Raw genomic sequence first — 21,947 nt, 5'->3', positions numbered from 1 at the left:
TTAGAGGAAGTAGAAGGTTGGTGGGTAACTCTGGACTGGTCTAACTGCTGATTCGATTGTTCAGGAATAGTGGTGTTCTGAACGACATTGGTTGAGAAGAGCCAGACTGGCAAGCCAATTGTCAATCCTGGAAGCAACAATGTGGCCATATGGGGTGCACCAACATCTCCCCAAGAGGAGAAGGGACTAGGATTTCCACCAAGGGGAATTCCTTGGTTGGTAGACTCCATTTTCTCAACCTAAGATCAACGTAGGAAAAGGGTATGAATATTCCGTTTAAAATAAATTTTACGACGCTTGGACACAACTTGTTTTTTTCAATTTTAAAGAGTCGAGAAAAAACAAAAGATGACTCTAGTCTCCTTCGATTTTTAATGAGCCTGAAGTGACAAGTGCTCAGATGGACCTTTTCTATTAAGGAGTCTGAAAAGGAATGAAAGGGACTGCTCTGGAGATCTAGGTAGAGGGTGTGCCAAACCAATCACAAAACTGCAGAATACGTTTTACGGTACGGCAGTCAATCTTCCCAAATGCTGTGTTCGGTGCATTGCGATCAGTAGGGCGGCCGACATGGCTTCCTATGGATAAAAGGTTTTAAGCCTATAGGGGTCTCCCAATATATACTCGACGGTACGTGGGAGCACAATCCGTACTGGCACTTATCATCTCACAGTGGAGGAATCACCCAACCATCAGTGAGGACAACAGTTACCAGGCTTTACGACGCCGGAACACGTCTCTAGCCTAGAGCTCTATGTTGTGCGTTAAGTTCCAATGCGTTGTTAGATTCATTCAATTTATTTTAAGTTGATCTTTCTTAGAAGTTTGCCTTTTTGGATCACCACGAGATGTAGATGTAATTCCTAAATGCAATCTAAAGATGATAAGCAAGCTTTATCTCTTTTCAACAATGAAAATCCTAGCTACAAGGGGAAAAGAAAGACACAATCTTTTCTCAAAGAGCAAAGAGCACACTGTAAATGCACTTTTCCTAAATCAAGCCAAACAAACTATCAATATGCAAATGCACAAATGCATGTATTTGTTTTCACTTTCTTAATATTGATGCCTAAAAAGAAAGTTGATGTACAAATTTGAATTTTCTTTCAAGTGAAAAACACAAACAAGCTTCTTTTTCGAAATCAAAAAGGTAGAGAAGATTACGACACTTTATGACTTTGAAATAAACACTCGTTTCGACACTAGAAAGAGACAAATTCAAACCAAAGCAAAAGTAAAAAGTATAATCAACTGTCAACAGCAAAGGAACTTTCTCCTAAGATCAAAATCGACACTTACGACAGATCTAAATCTAAGGGCGACAGTATGACTATTTTACTTTTCAATGGAAAACTGTAAATGATGTAACAAACACACAAAGAACATCTACAGTATTTTTGTACAAAGGAGGCGGAATTAAGGCAGAGAAAAGGGGTTTTCAGATAGGTACACACACTGATAAGAGGCTGCAAAAAATCAAAGATAAAACTGGAAAAAATGAAGCAAAGAACCTCAGCTGCACAGGGAAAAGGCTGATCAGCGCACCTGTTGCACAGAGAAACTGAATTGCAGCGCAGGTAGCCCTCTCAGGACCTGCGATGAAATGCAGAACCTCTTCACAGAGCCTGCGCTGGGGCAGAAACGAGACTTCTATCTGGGTTCTGGGTCACGGTTTGCAGTTTAATCTATGGATTTTGGCCGAGTAAAAGAAATCAGTAAGGTACAATCAAAGGGATGATTCAAAGGAGGACTAAGAGCTATCACAAAGGGTAATTAGAACATTTGTGGATTAGTTGTTCAAATCATAAACAAATCCAGTGAGTGGATTTGAAGTAGCAGCTACTTTGCATTTGATAATGGCAAATGCAGTTCGATTGCTACTTCTGTGTTTATGAAACAAGCAACAAGAGAAACACAAATAAACTAACTAGACACGATCCTCGTGGAGTCGCCATTTTGTTGTTGGGAAAAGTATCTATTCAGAATGCCCCTATCCCACTATAAGGTGTGACAGTGCCTTAGCAACAAACAAGGAAAACTACTTTCGTATTCTTCGTTATGAAATGTAAACGAAGAGGAAGGATTAACTAACCTGTGTCTTGCGCTAGTTTGTTGATCCAATCGCTCTCCTCTTTGATGGCTTCCAGCTACCTGCTTCCTCGCTTGCCCAACTTCACCAAGTTCCTGCAAGGTCACAAAAGAGAGAAACTACACAAAGATATAGATTTACATTCATAAAAAGCTTAGGATCAGATTAAGCTAAACATGCAAATATAACAAAACATCACTGATACACAAGCATGTAGAAGAAACTCAAATAGTTTTATTGATGCATTAAGAAGATCCAGGAGGAGATACAACCAAGTGAGTCCCAATCCAACATCTACCTCCCAGCAAAGGAATCCCTTCCTCACCTCCAACAAAGCATAAATCACCCAATGCACTAATCTCAATCTCAAAACCAACAGCAATTCTCTGCAAAGTACAAAATTCCAGCTTACGGATCTCTAGGATGAGGGATCCATATATAGATGTAAGCAGAGAGGATGATTCAGCTTATGTTTTGACTTGTGGCTTCTCTCTGTCAGTTCTTGCTTCCACTTGGAGACTGAGAGCCTCTTACTCATCCTTGGTCGAACTCAGTGAGGCAAGTGTCATTGGAGAAGATTCTAGAAGCTTCCATTGTCTCTCCACCTCGTTGAATGACTCTGCCACTTGTCATTTCCCACTCAACGCACCTGGGTAGTGCATTCAAGTGCGTTGCAGCGCACCTAGCCAGTGTATTTGGGTGCTTTGCAACGCAACCAGCTAGTGGAGCATCTGAATTGATCCTGATTTGACTAGTTCTGAGTAGTTTTTGGTGGAGAACTTCTGGGAGAAGCTGTCATTGGTTGACCTTGTTCCTCTAGGGGTAGGAACAACACTTTTAGGGACTTTGGATCCCTTGGATTATGGACATTTCATGCTTAGAGCTGTAAGGCACAAAAATTTCTATAACATTCATCTATCTCTTCAATATGCTTTCTTTACAACTTAGAGCCTCGCTCTATTTATACAATCCCATGGTGCGCAGACCATGGGTAGGGAAACATGACATTACACTACTTTACAATACTTAGGGCAGAGAACCCTATAACTCAACCTATACTTCACTCTCTGTGCCCACAATTCGCGGAGTCTTACAATACATTTGACCAAAGCTTGGGCTTTGAGCCCCAAAACATGTTGTGGGGGGACTCCATCCCCAACACATGTTGTTTCCTTAAGAAAAACACTTTGCTAAGGTCTTCAACATTGAGGCATTCCTTTCCATTGTGCAATATTACCCAAGGTATGCTTCTTACAACTTCTAATTGGTTATTACAATCAATTGATGTTTTCCAATGCCTATCTAAAGATATGGGTAGAGGCTCTAGTTTCTAGCTTCAAGGAGAGAGCTTTACATCCTCCTTCACTTAAGATTATTACCATCTTCAACACCAACTCCAAGAATTCTATTGTCCTTCGAAGTTTGTTTCTCATAATAGAAGGCCTACTTGTAGTCAATTCCTTCAAGCACTTCACAATTCCACTTGTAAAATCACCATGCGACACATTGCTCAAAACTACTTGTTTAACTAAAGTGACTTTGCCTAATTCTAACACACACTGCTACTTGGATTCTAACTTTGTTTCCATTTCCTCTATTATTTGACAACACAACCTTTGTCATGGAGGTCACTTAATTTTTCATTTTTTTACTGCTACAACTCAACCTTCACCAACATTTTCACTCAATTGTCTAATGTTTCCACTATTATTATGACCCAACCTTTGTTAAGAAGGTCACACAATTGTATAATGTTACATTTCTCCATACTTACACTACTTTAATACTTTAACCAATTTGTGATGCTTTTGTACATTGATGTCCTGTTATGCTCTTGACCTGCGAGAAGATGCCAGAATACTACGAAGAAATACAACACAGAACACATAGAACAAGATGAGAAAAACAACAAGTATTTTATTATTCAGAGATGAAAGTAATGTTCACTTGCCTCTTTGAGGGGGCAACCTCCAGTAGAGCAGAGCTCAATTACAAAATAAGACATGATGCTCCTGAATGGGGAATCTCTATCCTTTATATAGGATTCATACATGAAATACCATGGGTCAGTACCATGGTTCTGTCAATACCATCTATCTAATACCATGGCCAGTTTTTAACTAACTGTGGTCCCTTTCTTAAATGTGGGTCAACCACTTACAATTCTTAATATGGTCTTTATTGACTCTTTAACTAATTATAACTATGACTCAACCCTATTACATAAATAAATGGTTTAGGGTTGGACCCTAACATGCCCTCCCCCATAAAAAGTAGCCTTGTCCTCAAGGCTGAAGCTATGGAAACTGTTGAAGAATAGTGGTTGGTTCCCAGGTTGCATCTTTTGGAGAGGTGTCTTTCCACTTGACGAGGACTTCCTTGATCATATGGCTACGCAGATGTTGTTCTCATGTGTCAAGGACCTATTTATGTTGGAACCAGAGTGAACTTTCTTCATCCAATTTAGGTAGATTGGTTTGAATGCTGCAACTGTTTCCCACCACTTTCTTGAGGCATGATACATGGAAGACAGGATGGATTTTTGAAGTTGGTGGTAAGGCTAGCATGTAGGCTATTTCTCCAATGTGATAAAGTACTTGATAAGGTCCGTATAATTTTGGAGCTAATTTCTGATAGCCCTTGTCTTTGAGTGATTTTTTGCTGTATGGTTGCAGCCTTAGGAATACCTAATCCCCTTCTTGAAATGTATGCTCTGAACTATGTTGGTCTACCTATTCCTTCATGCAATTCTAAGCTTGATGCAGATTATCTTTGAGATGGGCTAGCATGGTTGCATGGTTCTGTAGGATTTGATCCAATGCTTGCACCTTATAGGATCCAAGGAGATAAGAAGTAGGTGAAAGTTGGAGTTTACCATACATTGCTTCACATGGAGTCATCTTGGTGGCTGCATGATAGTTAGTATTATACCGCCATTTAACTAGAGGTAACCACTATACCCATTGATGTTGCTTTTTTGAAGTGAATCACCTTAGGTAGGTCTCTAAACATTTGTTGACTGCTTCAGTTTGACCATCAGTTTGGGGATGATAGGAAGCACTTAGTTGGAGTTGGGTGCCTTGTAGCTTGAAAAGTTCTTGCCAAAATTTATTAGTGAAGGTTGGGTCATGATCAGACACAATGGAGGTGGGCATGCCATGCAGTTTGAATATCTAGTCCATGAAAGCTTGAGCCACAAAAGTGGGGGTAAATGGGTGGGGTAGGGTACAAAAATGAGCATATTTAGAAATTTTGTCCACAACCACCATGATGACTGACCTGTTGCCTAACTTTGGAAGACAAGTAATGAAATCTATAGAAACATTTGTCCAGATTGAGGCAGGGATGGGAAATGGTTGTAAGGTGCCTGGGGACTTGACTATTTCTCCTTTGTGGCATTGACACACATCACATTCAGCTACAAAAGTAAGAATGTCATTTTTCATGCATGTCCAAAAGAAATAATGATGAGTGTGAGCATAAGTCTTCTAAAAGCCTGTATAGCCTGTAGTGGGAGATGAGTGCAACTTTACCGAAATGCGCGGTTTGAAGGTGGATGTCAGTAATATCACTACTCTATCCTTGTAGCGAAGAATATCATCCTTCAAAGAGTAGCCCAATGTGGAATTAGGATCTTCTCTCAATTTATTAATGAGTTGGGAGAGAGAGGTATGTGAAAACCATTCCGTGCGGGCTTCTTCAATCCATTCTGGTATGGGGAGAGAAATTGATAGTAGGGTGCTTTCATCCTCAAATTGGCATGATAAAGCATTTGCTACTACTTTCGCGCCCTTTATTGTAAATTATCTCATAATCATATCCCATCATTTTGGTTATCCATTTATTTTTTGGGGGCAAGGATAGATGTTGCTCCAAAAAATATTTGAGGCTTTGATGGTCTGTGTGGATTTGGAAATTCCGCCCCAATAAGTATGGTCGCCAAGTGTCTAGTGCATGTAAGATGGCCATCATCGCCTTCTCATAGGTAGATTGTCCCATATGTTTCCCACTTAGTTGTTGGATGGTGAAAGCCAATGGTCAACCTTCCTACATTAAGACAACATCAATACCAGTACGTGAAGCATCACATTCAATCACAAAAGATTTGGTGAAGTCGGTTAGTGCCAATATGGGAGTGGAACACATGGCCTGTTTGAAAGCCATAAACACCGGTTGTGCTTCATCAGTCTAGAGGAATGAAATTTTCTTGAGAAGGTTAGTGAGGGGTCTAGAAATGCGACCATAATTGCGGACAAATTTATGATAGTAACCTGTGAGACCAAAGAAGCCCCTCAAACTATCCAAGGTATTTCATTGGGGCCAATCCTGCATTGTCTGGATATTTTTGGGATCCACCTAGACACCTTCACGACCCACAATGTCGCCCAAATATTTGAATTATTCCATTCCAAAAGATCAATTGGACAATTTGACAAATAATTTGTGCTTCCGGAGTAGTTGCAAGAGCAGGTCTACATGTTGATGATGTTTCTCCCAAGTGAGGCTGTAGATGAGAATGTCATCAAAGAAAACGAGGACAAATTTTTTGAGATATGGTTTAAGAAGGTGATTCATGAGGCTTTGAGAAGTGGATGGGGCATTACAGAGACCAAATGGCATGACCAAGAATTCATAATGGCCTTCATGAGTTTGGAAAGTAGTCTTGGGAATGTCTACTTCTTTCATGCATATTTGGTGATAGCCCGAGTGAGGATCTATCTTAGTAAAGAATTGATCACCATGTAGTTCATCCAACAAATTATTAACAACCAAGATAGGCAATTTGTTTCTAATCGTGAGTTTGTTAAGGGCCTGGAAGTCTGGACACATGTGCCATTCCCCATATTTCTTGAGCACCATGACCACTGGTGATGAATAAGGACTGATGCTAGGATGAATGACATTGGCTTCCAAGAGTTCCTTGATGATTTTTTCAATTTCATTCTTTTGGGTGAAAGGATATCTATATGGGTGGACATTTAGTGGTTGTGCCCCTAGGACCAAAGTGATGCTATGATCATGTTCCCCTTTAGAGGGTGGAAGCTCTTTAGGTTTATCAAAGATCTGTTGGTGGTGTTTTAAGACCTGTTGCATCTCAGGATGAATCTGAAGAGGAGTGGGCTTGATGGCCTAGATGGCAATAAATTGGGTGATAACTCCATGATGGCCCTTTTTCAACAACTTTTCCATTCGATGTGAGTTGATGATAGAAGGAGCACCTGCTTGGAGTCCATGGAGGGTATGCATGTGGTCATTCTTCTTAAAACTCATATATAACTCCTGGAAATCCAGTGTGATTGGGCCTAGTGTGCAAAGTCATTCAACACCCAAGACAATGTCACAACCGCCCATGATGATTGCAAACATGTGGGTCTTTAGGTGGTAATCTCCCATCTGAACTTTGATATTTTCACATCAGTCTTCACATTTCATTGTCCCCCCATCAAAAATCTGGACCTAGAAATTAGAGACTGCCCTGACAAAACAATGAGCAGCTTCGGTGATTCTCTAATGGATAAATTTATCAGTGCTGCCACTATCAATCAATACTACTATAGGGCGATGTTTAATAAAACCTTTGATTTTGAGAGTTTGGGGTGCAGAAATTCTTGCCAAAGCATGTAGCGAGATAACTAGTTCTTTTGGCATAGCTAGGAGCTCATTGTCCTGCTGGGTTTCCTCATCTTCCTCCTCTGGTCCCTCAAGGGGTGGGGCTTCCTCAGATGAGTTGTGATTAGTAACAACAATTTGAAGGAATTTTCGTTCCTTGCATTTATTCCCTGGGGAGTATTTGTCATCGCAGTAGTACCACAATCCTTGTTTTCGTCTGTCGGCCATTTCTGTTGGTGACACCTTTTGAAACTTAAGTGTTTGTGTAGTGCACTGAACTTGGGTGGGGAGTCGCTTGGCTATGAAATTCGGATGAGGCAACTGGGCAGCTAAATCATGTTCCACTTCTATAGCCTTTTTGCAAGCATCCATCCATGTAGGTGGGTGGTGCATCCGTACATGAGCTTGGATGGCTTCTTTGAGACCACTTATAAAAATTTCCAAGTAGAATTCATCTCCCAGACCTTCTGTGCAAATGGTCAATGTCTCAAGGGCTGCAATGTAGTCTTTTACTATGCCTGTATCGAAGCTTGGTAAGACGACCCAAAATATTAGATTCAAGGTCAAAGTGGTCGCAAATGGATTTTGAGAACACTTTCCAAGTAATTTTCTCGGGATAACATTTTTTATGCCATTGCCACCATGGCCATCTCTCTTCGTCCAAGTAAAGGCCTCCCACACGTAGTTTAGTTTCATCATCTAGTGATCAGGTGCTCATGTCCTAAGTGTCGTAAAATGCTCAAAATCTAAAGTTCTTAGAACTGGTTCAAATTTGAATGACTGGAAAGTGCTCGTCTTCCCGATTCTAGCGCCGCAAACGGTTCGAAAAACGGTCTCCGTATGAGGATGTTATGGCAAAAAGAAGAATTTGTCCATAACGTTAGAAATTTTAATTTTTCAAAAAAAAATTAAAAAAGGAATATTCCGTCGGGCATGAAATCCGAGGCAGCCACCAAACATTAAATGTAACTGCAGTTAAGTTGGCGGAATTTTGGCAGGAGCGCCAAATTTGGCGGACCCGCCATAATTGGCAGAGCTATCTGGAGTTAACTAAAGTTAGTTGGAGTTTTTCTAGGGGCAAACTGGAGAAACTTTAAATGGCCATAACTTTGGCTAGGAAAGTCAGTTTTGGAAGATTTTTTTTTTTTTATTTTGGGTATTTTTGACCTTCTGAAGCCATTGGTACAGGTATTATAGCCATATGAGGTCATTTCCAAAGATTTTGGAGCCGTGAAAGTTCTAGGAGCCACCAGGGCCCAGTTTTGTGAAGACTGTATAGGGTTGTAGGTATCCATTGGAGGTGATCCAATAGTCAATCTTGAAGGATTCAAGTGTTATGAATCCATTTTTTCCATCTATTTCACCTGTAGATGCTTCTATTCAGCTGTATTTTCAATTTTAGCATTTAATAAAAACAAGGACAAGCCCGGTTGGGAGCTTTGGACCCAGCAGACGTAGCCCTGGAGGGGGTGAACTGCTTTATCAACTTCTTTTACATTTGTGGTTGATTTATTTTGCAGAACAAATTCATTTTAATGTGTTAAATAGTAGAAGGAAATAACTCTTTTATGCTTAAATGGGTCATGAACAGCTAAAAATTTCATGTGTTTTCTTTCTGCAAGACATGGAAATCTTTTAAACATGTTTAATTCTGAATTGAATACCTTGCAAACAAATTTCAAGTAGTTTCAAATTCAGATCAATTTGGTATCAGAGCTCAGGGTTTTTGTGCAAAGATCTTCTAACTGTCTTGCAAAGTATTGATGCTTACCAGGTTGAAACTTAAAAGAGGGGAAGGACAATTGACTAGAGAACGAGAGAATCCTCAGTCAAGGAAGGCCAGAGAGCCATCACCTCCAACTTCAATTTCACCCTCAAGAATCTCAGCAGAAGCTTCAAGGATGTCTAAACATGAAGGAGAAATTCCTACAGAGACAGATCCAAGAGAAGAAGAAAGAGTCTTCAGAAAGGCTTTCTTGGACCTCACTGAAATGGTGAGGATATTGTACCAAGAAAGAAATGAGAAATTGGCTGGAGAAGGGTCCAAACATCCACATGAAGGAGAGGGCTCTTCAGGAGGTAAGAAGGATGATGATCATTCCAAGAAAGGACATGGAGGAAATGGTGATCCACCACCCCCATCTTCACCTTCTTCCTCTTCATCTTCGTCTTCTTCTGTTCATAAGCATAGATCCTCTGGAAAAAGTCCTTTTTTGAAGCTTGATGTAAAATTTGAATTACCTATGTTTAATGGTGAAGTGAATGCAGAAAAGCTTGAAAACTGGATTAGGAAGTTGGAAGTTTACTTGAGGATCCAAAATATGCATGATGATGCCACAAAGATTCAGTTGGCTTCTTTGAGAATGGATGGAGCGGCACTGGTCTGGTGGGAGGCCAAGACTAAAGAGGAGATCAAAAAATTTGGTAAGGTTACCTTCACATGGCCTGAATTTCTGTTAGCCATTAAAAAACAGTTTTATCCTCTTGCTCACATGCAGAAGGCCATTATGAATTGGCAAAATTTCAGACAACTTAAGGGTCAGATTGTCCAAGACTACACCCAAGAATTCAAGAGAAGAGCTCTCTTGTTAGGGGTAGATTTACAGACCCAAGAAACCTTGCTGAAATACATCGGTGGCTTGCATAGCTACCTTAGACACACCATCTTGATGTTTAACCCTACTAGCCTGGACGAGGTTTGTGTCCAAGCTACCCATTTAGAGGCAAGGGGAAAAAACACATTTGAAGAGGGTAGAAACAAGCCCCCCAAGGGGAAAAACAAAGAGAAAACCTCCAAGGGAAAGGGCAAAAAGAATGCATCTATCAAACAGGAGAGTGAGAAAGTGATCTGTAAACACTGTTCTAAACCAAGTCATGAGGAGAAAAACTGTTGGAAATTATATCCTGAAAAAAGACCTCAATTTAACAAATCCAAAGGGAAATAGAAAACTGCTGCTACTACATCTACACCACAAGATTTAGGGGAAGATTCAGGTGATGAAACCAAAATTACAGCCATGGGTTTGAAAAACTTGAAGGGAAAAGAAATTGAAACTCAAGCCAGCACTAGTACCTCAAACTGCCATGTACAAGCTCCTAATGAGGAAGAAAGAATTGAACTGTTTCATGTGAGGGTGATTTCAAAACATACTAAAATTGACACACTTTTTGATAGTGGGTCACAATCAAACCTTATATCAGAGGACTTGGTCAAGCAGCTTAAACTTGAGACCGTTCCACATCCGAAGCCATATCCACTTGGATGGATTTGCAAGGATGCAAATTTACAAGTTTCAAGAAAGTGCACATTGCGCTTTGCAATTACTGCACATTTTATTGACACAGTTGAACTTGATGTGGTACCTTTTGATATAGCAGGAATTGTTTTGGGAAGTCCTTACCTGTTTGACAGGAAAGCTATCTTTCATCGCCATGAAAACAAATATCATTTGTTCAAAGATGGCAAGGAGTTCATTATTAGAGCTCATCGCAAGAAGACAAATATAGCGATGGTGAATGCAGGACAGGTAAAAAGGCTGGTCAATTGAAGTAAGAATTTTGTTCTTCTTATGATTAAGCCCAAGGTTGATGTGAATCATGAATCATTTGACAATTGTGATCCAAAACTTAAATCAGATCTGTATGATGTAGTTGATGCATATCATGAGATGTTTCAGGAGCCTACAGGTTTGCCTCCTAAGAGGGAGATTCAGCATGAAATCCATTTGCATCCAGATTGTCCTCTTCCAAACATAGGCATGTACCGCATGTCTATTATGGAGAATGCTGAAATAAAGAAGCAAATCAAGGACTTTTTGGACAAGGGTTTCATAAGGCCAAGTACTTCGCCATGTGGGTCACCGATTGTATTGATTCCAAAGAAAGATGGCACATGGCGTATGTGTGTTGATTTCAGGGCCTTGAACAAGATAACGGTAAAGAATCGTTACCCACTCCCAAGGATAGATGATTTGCTAGACCAGCTGAAAGATGCTCGATATTTCACTAAGCTAGACTTGCGCAGTGGATATCATCAAGTAAGAATTGAAGAAAGTGACATTTGGAAGACAGCCTTTAAAACCAAACAAGGACTCTTTGAGTGGCTTGTGATGCTGTTTGGTTTGTGCAATGCACCTGCAACTTTCATGTGGGTAATGGATGATGTCTTGCGTCCTTTTCTTGATGATTTCATTATTGTCTACTTAGATGACATCTTAATTTTCAGCAAGTCTAGAGAAGATCATGTCATGCATGTTAGAAAAGTACTTGATGTTTTGAAGAAGAATCAGTTATTTCTTAAAATTTCAAAGTGTGAATTTGGAAAGACTTCTTTGGTTTATTTGGGACACATAGTAGGAGGAGGTGCTTTGAGAATCGATATTGCTAAGATTGAGGCTATTGTGAAGTGGCCTACTCCCAAATCCATAACAGAGGTAAGGAGTTTTTTGGGTGCAGCTCAATATTGGAGGAAGTTGATCTCTAACTTCTCTTCTATAGCAGCTCCTATGCATGCAGTGACAACTGTGAAGCATGCTTTCCAATGGGGAGGCAAGCAGCAAAAAGCTTTCGAATCTTTGAAAGAGAAGATTAGTTCAGCTCCAGTCCTTGCATTACCAGATTTGAGACAGCCATTTGAGATACAAACTGATGCTAGTGATTATGCTATGGGTGCAATTCTTCTACAGCATGGTAAGCCTATTGCTTTTCATTCTGAAACTTTTAATGGTGCTGTTGTAAATTATCCTACATATGATAAGGAGTTGTATGCGTTGGTACAAAGCGTCAAAAAGTGGAAACACTACTTGATGGGCAAAGAAACTATTATACATACCGACCATCAACCCTTACAGTACTTGCAATCACAAAGCAAGTCACAACAGTCACGACACTTCAGATGGATGGGCTTCTTGCAACAGTTCCATTTGGTAATAAGGTATAAGAAAGGTACTTTGAATAAGGTTGCTGATATGCTTTCAAGGCCTATTATTGGTGTTGTTACTTTACTTAAGAATGATTCCATTGTACATGATAGTTACATAGAACAATATGCATCTGATGATGACTTTAAAGATGTGTATGCTAACTTGAGTAAAGGGAATCATGTAGAGGAAAATGACTATCACATGCATAACAATTTGCTGTTTCATTTGGGCAAGTTGTGTATACCACAGGGGCAGAGGATAAATGTCATAAGCGAAGCTCATTCTTCTCTTATTGCTGGCCATTTTGCTGTGAGCAAAACAGTTGCACATCTACAGAGGTATTGCTATTGGCCTCGCATGGTAGATTCTATTTCAAGGTTCATAAGAGGTTGTTCATTATGTGCTACAAGCAAGCCTAGCAACAGGAAGCTTGGTTTGTATACTCCTTTTCCGGTACCTTCTAGACCATGGGAGAGAATCTCTATGGATTTTGTAGGAGGTTTGCCAAATTCTAGAAAGCAGCATGATTATTTATATGTAGTAGTTGATCGTTTCAGCAAAATGTGTATACTTATGCCTTGTAAGAAAACTATAACTGTTGAACAAACTGCTGAATTATTTTTTCATCATGTATGGATTCACTTTGGTTTTCCTACTTCCATTATTAGTGACAGGGATTCCAGATTTGTGGGGAATTTTTGGTCCAACCTATGGGAGATGATGGACACAAAGTTGAAGAAAAGTACTGCTTTCCATTCGCAAACAGATGGACAAACCGAAGTTGTGAACAGAACCATTGTGCACCTCTTGAGAGGTTATTGTAGCAAGCATCCCAAGCTTTGGGATGAACATTTGCACTACATACAACATGCTTACAATCGTGCCAAGCACTCTCCCACAAACACCTCACCATTTGAAGCTTGTTTGGTTATTTGCCAAAATCACCTCTTGATTTCATTCTTGAGAAAGATGTTTTCATTGAGGGACATAGTGACATTGACAAAGCTCGTTCATTCATTGAAAGGATTCAACAAATACATCAGCAAATTCAAGAACAGCTTGAGAAGAGTCAAGGCAAGTACAAGGAAAGACACAACAAGCATAGAGTCGATCACAAGTTTCAAGAAGGATATGAGGTATGGTTGTACATTAATAAGGAAAGGATGCAAGGAGAAGGTAAAAAGCTAAAGCCTATTCATTATGGTCCATTCAAAATCCTCAAGAAGGTTGGAAATAATGCTTTTCAATTAGATTTGCCTTCCTACATGCAAATGTATTTTGTTGTCAATGTGGAGAACTTACGTTTGTATGAACCTCCTTTGATTGCTGATTATGAAAGTGTTGTTCACCTGCCATCTATAGAAGATTTCTCGCCAGAATTCTTAGATGAGCTGAAAGAAGATACAATCCTTGATAGAAGGACATGCACTTCAAGAAGGGGCAGTGTAGATTATGTTCAAGTTGGTTACAAAGGCAGCAAACCGAACAAGGAAAAGTGGATGGAGGTGGACAGAGTGAGGGAGCTGTACCCTCACCTCTTTAACAAGTAGTTGAAGGCTTTTGGGGTCCAAAAGCTTCCCAATGGGGAGGCGTGATCAGGTGCTCATGTCCTAAGTGTCGTAAAATGCTCAAAATTTAAAGTGCTTAGAACTGGTTCAAAGTTGAATGAATGGAAAGTGCTCGTCTTCCTAATTCTGGAGCCGCAAACGGTTCGAAAAACGGTCGCCGTATGAGGATGTTATGGCAAAAAGAAGAATTTGTCCATAACATTAGAAATTTTAATTTAAAAAAAATAAATTAAAAAAGGAATATTCTGTCGGGCATGAAATCCGAGGCAACCACCAAACATTAAATGTAACTGCAGTTAAGTTGGCGAAATTTTGGCAGGAACACCAAATTTGGCGGACCCGCCATAATTGGCGGAGCTATCTAGAGTTAACTAAAGTTAGCTGGAGTTTTTCTAGGGGCAAACTGGAGAAACTTTAAATGGCCATAACTTTGTCTAGGAAAGTCAGTTTTGGATGAATTGTTTTTTGATTTTGGGTATTTTCAACTTTCTGAAGCCATTGGTGCAGGTCTTACAGCCATCTGAGATCATTTTCAGAGGTTTTGGAGCCGTGAAAGTTCTAGGAGCCACCAGGGCCCAATTTTGTGAAGACTGTATAGGGTTGCAGGTATCCATTGGAGGTGATCCAATAGGCAATCTTGAAGGATTCAAGTGTTTTGAATCCATTTTTTCCATCTATTTCACATGTAGATGCTTCTATTCAGCTGCATTTTCAATTTGAGCATTTAATAAAAACAAGGACAAGCCCGGTTGGGAGCTTTGGACCCAGCAGACGTAGCCGTGGAGGGGGTGAACTGCTTTATCAACTTCTTTTGCATTTGTGGTTGATTTATTTTGCAGAACAAATTCATTTTAATGTGTTAAATAGTAAAAGGAAATAACTCTGCTATGCTTAAATGGGTCATGAACAGCAGAAAATTTCATGTGTTTTCTTTCTGCAAGACATGGAAATCTTTTAAACATGTTTAATTCTGAATTGAATACCTTGCAAACAAATTTCAAGTAGTTTCAAATTAAGATCATCTAGGATATCATTCATAGTGAAATATTGGTCCATTTGTGCTACCCATACTGCTGGATTAGAGCCATCGAATTTATACATGTCTAGCATGGGTGGTCGAGGGTGGGAATGTTGGTGATTTCCATGGAAGTGAATATGATGGCTAGATTCTCCTTCAAGGTCTTCATTAAAATCATGTGCCTTTTAATGCAACCCGAATGAGCTCCTTTTGTATATGACCATGAATTTCTGGATCTGATCCACTATAATCTAGAAAGAAGCCAACTGTTTTTCAAGGCACTCGATCTTCTCATTAGCCATGGCTTGAGCTTTGGTTTCTACCATACACAGATCCTGGTCACTTGTCATCACTTTGAAAAAATTTGGGACCGCCTAAAAATTGAAGCTGACAAGTGAATGGTACCATCGCAATCAACTTGTCATCCTGATTATTATGGGCTAAGTCTCTTACAAGCATCCCAGGAAGGCCTCAGATTTTTTTTTCTTTTTATTCTGAATGGAGTTTTACTCCATGCTTATCAATACTACTATGGAAAAATTCCAGAATACTTAATCCTACCTCGAGTCCTTATTATTATTGTGGTTATTATAGATTTTATCTAATTCTTAGAATCTTAACCATGCATTCAATAGTTATAACTAGTGCGCACAACCATAAATATTAAAGATATGCATAACACCATAACATAAGAATAAACATACAGATCTACGACCAATTGCACAATAATTCAGAAATACTTATCTTTATTAATCTTTTGTTTCAATACAATCCAAGTCAACCTTGCCACACTCAGCTACAGGGGTCCGCGCACATAGCTGCGGACTCTACCAGGCCTTTGTGCACACAGTTGCAGAGCCTACACTAACTACTACTGACCACGACATCGACTTACAGACTCAGAGTGAAAAACCCATTACACTTCAGATCTTATCAAGACTTACCAAAAACTGACTTTTAAACCTAGAGCCCTGCAGGCTGACTCGCTTTCTATTACCTTACATTATTTTCGGGCGGACAATCCTTTGACTTGACTCATTACAATTTGCGCTCCATGCACTTCGTGGAACCCTTACCATACTATTACCCCAAATTGTGGGCTTTAAGCATCGAAACCGTTACACGAGGGATCCGCTGCCCAACAAGCCCCTAACATAATCATTGTGACTTGTCCTGAGTCACTCAGCTGAAGCAGTGATCTTTGCTCAGAGTCCATCCAACAATGTCCGTGCTATGCTAACATCTGCCGCACATTCTTCTGCTGTCCGTTGCATCAATTGTGCGCGGCTTTCTGATGCATTTTCGGAGACACCTTCTTGCCTTAGTGCATATGTGTCCTGCAGTTGAGTCAGCTTCCCCTCGATCGTAGTGGTGATCGTGAATGCTTCCTCAAGCCAGGGCTAGATGTGTGCTTTAAGCCTAGCTTCTTTCTGGCGCGCGACGTCCACCTGTTCCTTCAGGGCTTAGGCTTCCCTCATCTTTTCTAAGCGCTCAGTGAGGGTGACCGTTTGCGCAGTCCCTTGGAAATTATCATAAGCTTGCTGTAACTCCTGTGCTTCTGTCTCTACCTATTGCAGCATTGGGTCTTCTTGCAATGTTCTGAGTGTAAGAAGGGACTGATCCAATAATCCCTTCAATCCTATACAACACACTCTATCACTTCCAACCCTACTTGAATGGTGCAATGGCACTACTCGCTAACTTCCGATGGTGTAGAGGGCTGTGCTTTTAGCCTTAGCTCTGTGATCTGCAAGTTCAACTCCAACTGAGCTTTCGCGGCCTCCTCTTGGGCCCTAAGGAATCCTACCTCCATGTGATGAATCTCTTGGCTGCTAGGAGTTCCACTGGCATAGCCAGTTCTGGTACACTACTACAGACCTCTGCCATGACCTGTTCCAATCCTTGGTTGTGTCCAACCAAGTCATCGCATTGTAGACTAATCTGCTCCAGATTTCCCTTTTTACTCCACTAAGACCTAGAGGGTGTGGCCTTCCTAGGCACGAAGCTTAGCGGTTACCCCATATTGCAACTGGTATAGGGTCTCTCTAGGAAGGGTAGCCAAATTCAACCCCCAAACCCTCGTGTCATATTCGGCTTCTGCTAACATGATGCCTGGTAGTAACACTAAAGTATTCATTGTGTGGGCGTGCACCATCTACTCAGTTGTGAATGTACCTTCCACAAGGTGCGGCATCATCCCTTGTGAGGGTCGCACCTATAATGCCTACAATTGTGCTCTGAGGACCCCCAACATAGTTGTCTGCTCCATCATCAACTCCTCCAGAGCACCCTTAGTGACATCACGTATTAGTTTTCTTTTGGTAAGAAAATCTCCTTCCAAGGTCTTTGTTGTCTTTGGATTTTTGCATGCAGGTGGCTGCTCTTGGACGCGCGACCTCTTAAGTTGGGTCGATGTTGTGATCAGGTTTGTGCATTCTTGGGTCTCCACTTCCCCCTGTATGTCCATCTTCATGGACATTTCCAGATCCTCCATGATCTCTTCGATGGATGCAGTGGTGGTTTCTGTTGCTGCCTCAATCGCCTCTCGCTGCGTGGCTGCTTTCTGTTCTTGGCGCATTTTTTCTGCCAACTTTGTGATGCGTAGCTTGATTTCCTTCTTCCACTACTGTGCTGCAATCCTTTCTAATTCAGGCAAGTTTGGGGTGCACCACTCTAAAGGCCATGCCCGCCATTGCCTCAAAAATTGCATCGTCCGTTGCAATGAATGGAAGCTTTACCCATGTTTGAGTTGGATCCTTTCGCACTCGAATATATAGATTATGAATCTCTGCCTTGAACTCGATTGTGCTTTGCAAACTATTGTATACTGTCATGGATAACCGTGATTTGTAGTCAATCCATGTCTGGATACTCGCCTCCATAAATATCCAAAACACCTTGATCTCATGAATCCTCGTGCCATCTTTTGTAGCCAAGAGTGAGTTATACCTCATGGCTTCAGGTAGGTTCTTCTCAATGTTGAGAAACTGGTTGCCCTTCGGTAGCTCCCCTGCAACTAGTAGAATCAACAAGAGAAAACATGTGTAATGGAAAGTCTTACCCTACTCCTGGGCTTCCCTACAATTCATCAAAAATTTGTTGCAAAGAAATTGTGCCCAATTGAACTGAACCCCCTCTACACACTGCTCCGTGAGTACAATGAAAGATGCTAGCACCTCATCTGCACAAAATTTCCTCATCAGCTTGCCTGCCAATAACTGGGTGGCGATGCACACCTTGTGGTCTTTGATACTTGCTATTACATACCCTCACTTCCACTTCTCCAGCTTATATTTAGCCTTCATGGCTTCTACGAGACCCACGTTGCTACTCGTTCCTACTATGGCTGCATGATCGTTTCCTTTAGTAGGTAGCTGGGAAATTCGGTGTATTAAATCAACCATGATGGGAATTGGTTCCTCCAGCTAGAGATACCCATCATGTACTAGACATAGTAGCTGTGGGATAACAAAAATGGTGATGGCTGTGTGGTGATAGTGGGATATCCACCTAATGATTGAGTAATCCCACCTTCTCCACACCCTGTAACCACTTCTGCTTCAGTAATTTCTCCGCGACCAATTGGGGGAACTTCTCACTATCCCCGAGGTCCCAATATTCAAACTTCATTTTCGGTACCCAACCTAGCGGCAGACTGTCGAACCTTATTTCATCTGGAAGAAGCACGGTCTGGAGCGTGTTCTTTGTGGCCTCTAGGTCCTTTGGTATCTTGGCTGTCCCTTTCAACGGGGAGATGTATAGTGGTAGCATTATCACTGAAGGTACTTTGGAAACATTTTCCTCTTCCTCAGCCTGTGCTTCAATCTGAGCGATCAGGGCTTGTAAATATTCCTCTTCCTTCTCGGGTTCAGTGGTGATAGCTTTTCCCTTTTCGGCCATTGATAATATACTGAATCGCGCTGATACCCGGACTGGCCCCATAGTCTACTTGTCTTTCTAGGGTCATGGCCTATGTGGAGACTTTGGAACCTCTGGGGCAGTGGTCGCTTCTCCAAGCTCCTCCTGATTCAGATGGGGCTCCTTTGTAAATCTTACTCTGGTTCTAGTAGCTGACATGGTTTCTATCCTAGATTCACTCAGGTACTTAGTCATGGTTGGCAAGGGATCTTGGTGCTTTCTGCTCTGTACTAGCTCAAATCTCAAATATCCATGTTGTTTTGAGGCTACTCCAAGGGGTTTTATAGTAACATTTGAATTTGAATTTGAGCATTCCCTCCACTTCTGAGTCATTAATATCCTCTTGGCGGCATATCTTCCCATATCTAGCTCTAAATTCTTGTTGTAATGGCCCACTGAATGCTCCTTTCTGCCGTAAGTCAGACTTCTTGTCATGAATAGTGACATCAATGGTCACCTCCCAGTCTACCCACATGGTAGTGTAACCCCTTATGTGCGATCGTGATCCTAGTGAACTACTGGCCCTACAGAACCTCATGTCCACACAAATATCTTGCAGACTTGTTTATAGTATTGCACCTTCTTTCAACTGCTTGGAACACTGAGACTATGTTTTCCAAAGATAGTCAGGTGGTCGCACCCCAGGTGTGAGAATTCAACTTTCCTGCTAGTCCATGTTGTGGGCACCCTTCACCTACCCTTGTGTCCATTAGTGCCTCTCGTTCTTCTTTGTATGGTGCGCTCCCTTGTTTGGTAATGTGCGGTCACAACCATGAAAGTAGGGTCACAACTGTTTCTATAGTAATAGGACCATCTAGGCCTAGTCTCATTATACCGAGTTTCACGCAGCCCGCTTGTGTGACTCTGGTTTCTAGTTTGTCAATTTGTTCACCCAATATTACACTTTTCCTCCTCAGCCATGCCCATTCTTCATTGAGTTCACAAAGTTTCAAAATCCCTCACCAAATGGATTTCTGTAACTGTTGTATTCCCTCACAGAGGTCCTTGCGTCCAGTCTGAGCTGCTGGGGCTATGGTCAGGGGACTTCTCTTCATCTCCGTGGTTTCATCTTGTCTGATCATTGATAGGGTCAACTCCGCACAGCTCTTTTTTCTTATGGTCCCATACGCCCATCGAACCCTTCGTATACGCAGATTCCAATTGGTTTGTTTTATTCGGCGAACTCTGTTCAGGATCCCGCATGTTTTTTCGAATGCTTCATCGCAAATGGCTAGTGAAATGCGTTGTCTTTCATACTGTTGCATCGGGTTCAGATTTTTGATTCTTAGTTGGGATGGTGGTTGCACAACATACGTCTGCATCCCTCGCCACAGGTAGGTGCTCAAACTGCTTCATCCTTGCTGTCCCGATCATGGTAGATGCTAGGGACCTCTAAACCGTACACACACCCACCTTCTACATTCGCACTAGTTCCACCTAGTCTTCTGATGCGCACTCCACCCTTGTGCAGTTGTCGAGCGCAGTGCCCCTTTTTGCACACCGTGCTGCTTTTGTTCCGGTATTGCAATTTCATAGTGGTCTACGACTTCCTCCACGTTCGTTTCACCCTGATCTGTTGACAGTTCCCTTACTTTGGTCATCATGCATCACAGTGGCCTAACCATCATATTACAATTCAACGTTGTTACTTCATGCAATCAGCTTTGCCAGTGTTCTATTTCTTCTTCTGAATCCGACGTACATGAACTGCCACGCACCCACAAGATTCTTCCATCTTTAGTTAGGTTCATGGGATCCTAATCTTACACCTTTATCTGATAGATGCAATCCAACTCATCCTCGCTATCATCCTTGCACACAAGTTCGATGTAGCGTGCCCCTTCAGTTGGATCAAGTGGAACTACTACACGTAAGGGCTTTTTCTCGAAAATTATTTTCCACTTCTTCAAGTTGATGACTCAGTCTATCCCTAACAACGTGGGTTAAGGATTGCTATCATCTACATCTCTATTACCTCAAAATCAATCTGCATGCTTTCACCTTCAATATCAACTTTTATGCCTTGTAATCTTCCCATGGGTATGATCTTTTGTTGGTTCGCCATCCGTAATTGAATAGGAGACCACTATAATGTAGGATTGACTGTGCGTTCCCAAGTCTGCTTCGGTAACATGTTTGCATCCAAACCCAGGTCGAGGACTGCCTAATCCATCTCATATTCACTAATTTGCGTCGTCAACCGCATTTCCCTCCTAGTTCATAAAGCATACTTCCCCATATTTCAAACTACGCATGGTTCCCCTGATCCTGCGCATCTAGTGATCAGCTCTTGAAGTCCTTTAACTGTCGTATTGTCTCATAGCAGCTTCATGCATGTCTCTAAAAAGGTAATAAGAATAGACAGATCCATTCCCCATTCTAGTTGATCCTTACTACCTGAAGTAGAGGCCTCCTTGAAGCTCTTCTTAGCTTCCATAACCGTTCCTGTTGCACATTTCGAGTCAAGCTCAGCTTCCCTCATAGGGGCCTTGCGAACCCATGTATTGTCCTTGGGTTGCTTTCCCTTATCGTCCCCTGTAGTTGCACCACTTCTAAGCACCATATTCATGTTGGGGTCCTCTTCGCATGGTTCATACCTCATAATTTGGATATTTTGAGTTGTAGTAGGTTGTAGTGCCCCTTTTTCATGCATCTGTGCGATCAACATCGGACAATCTACTGCTTCATGATCAAACTGATAGCAATACAGACAACATATTCTAGTTGGATTCATACAGTGGCACGCGTAATGCTTGGGTCCTCCGCAATTGTAGCAGATTAACTGTCTGCACCCTTGTCCGGGTCCCATTCCTCCTCATCCT

The sequence above is a fragment of the Pinus tabuliformis genome, chromosome J, assembly GCF_031772625.1.
Source record: "Pinus tabuliformis cultivar Carrire ecotype Pingquan chromosome J, CPIR1, whole genome shotgun sequence".
NCBI classification, from domain to species: Eukaryota; Viridiplantae; Streptophyta; class Pinopsida; order Pinales; family Pinaceae; genus Pinus; species Pinus tabuliformis.
This window is presented reverse-complemented; position numbering follows the sequence as displayed.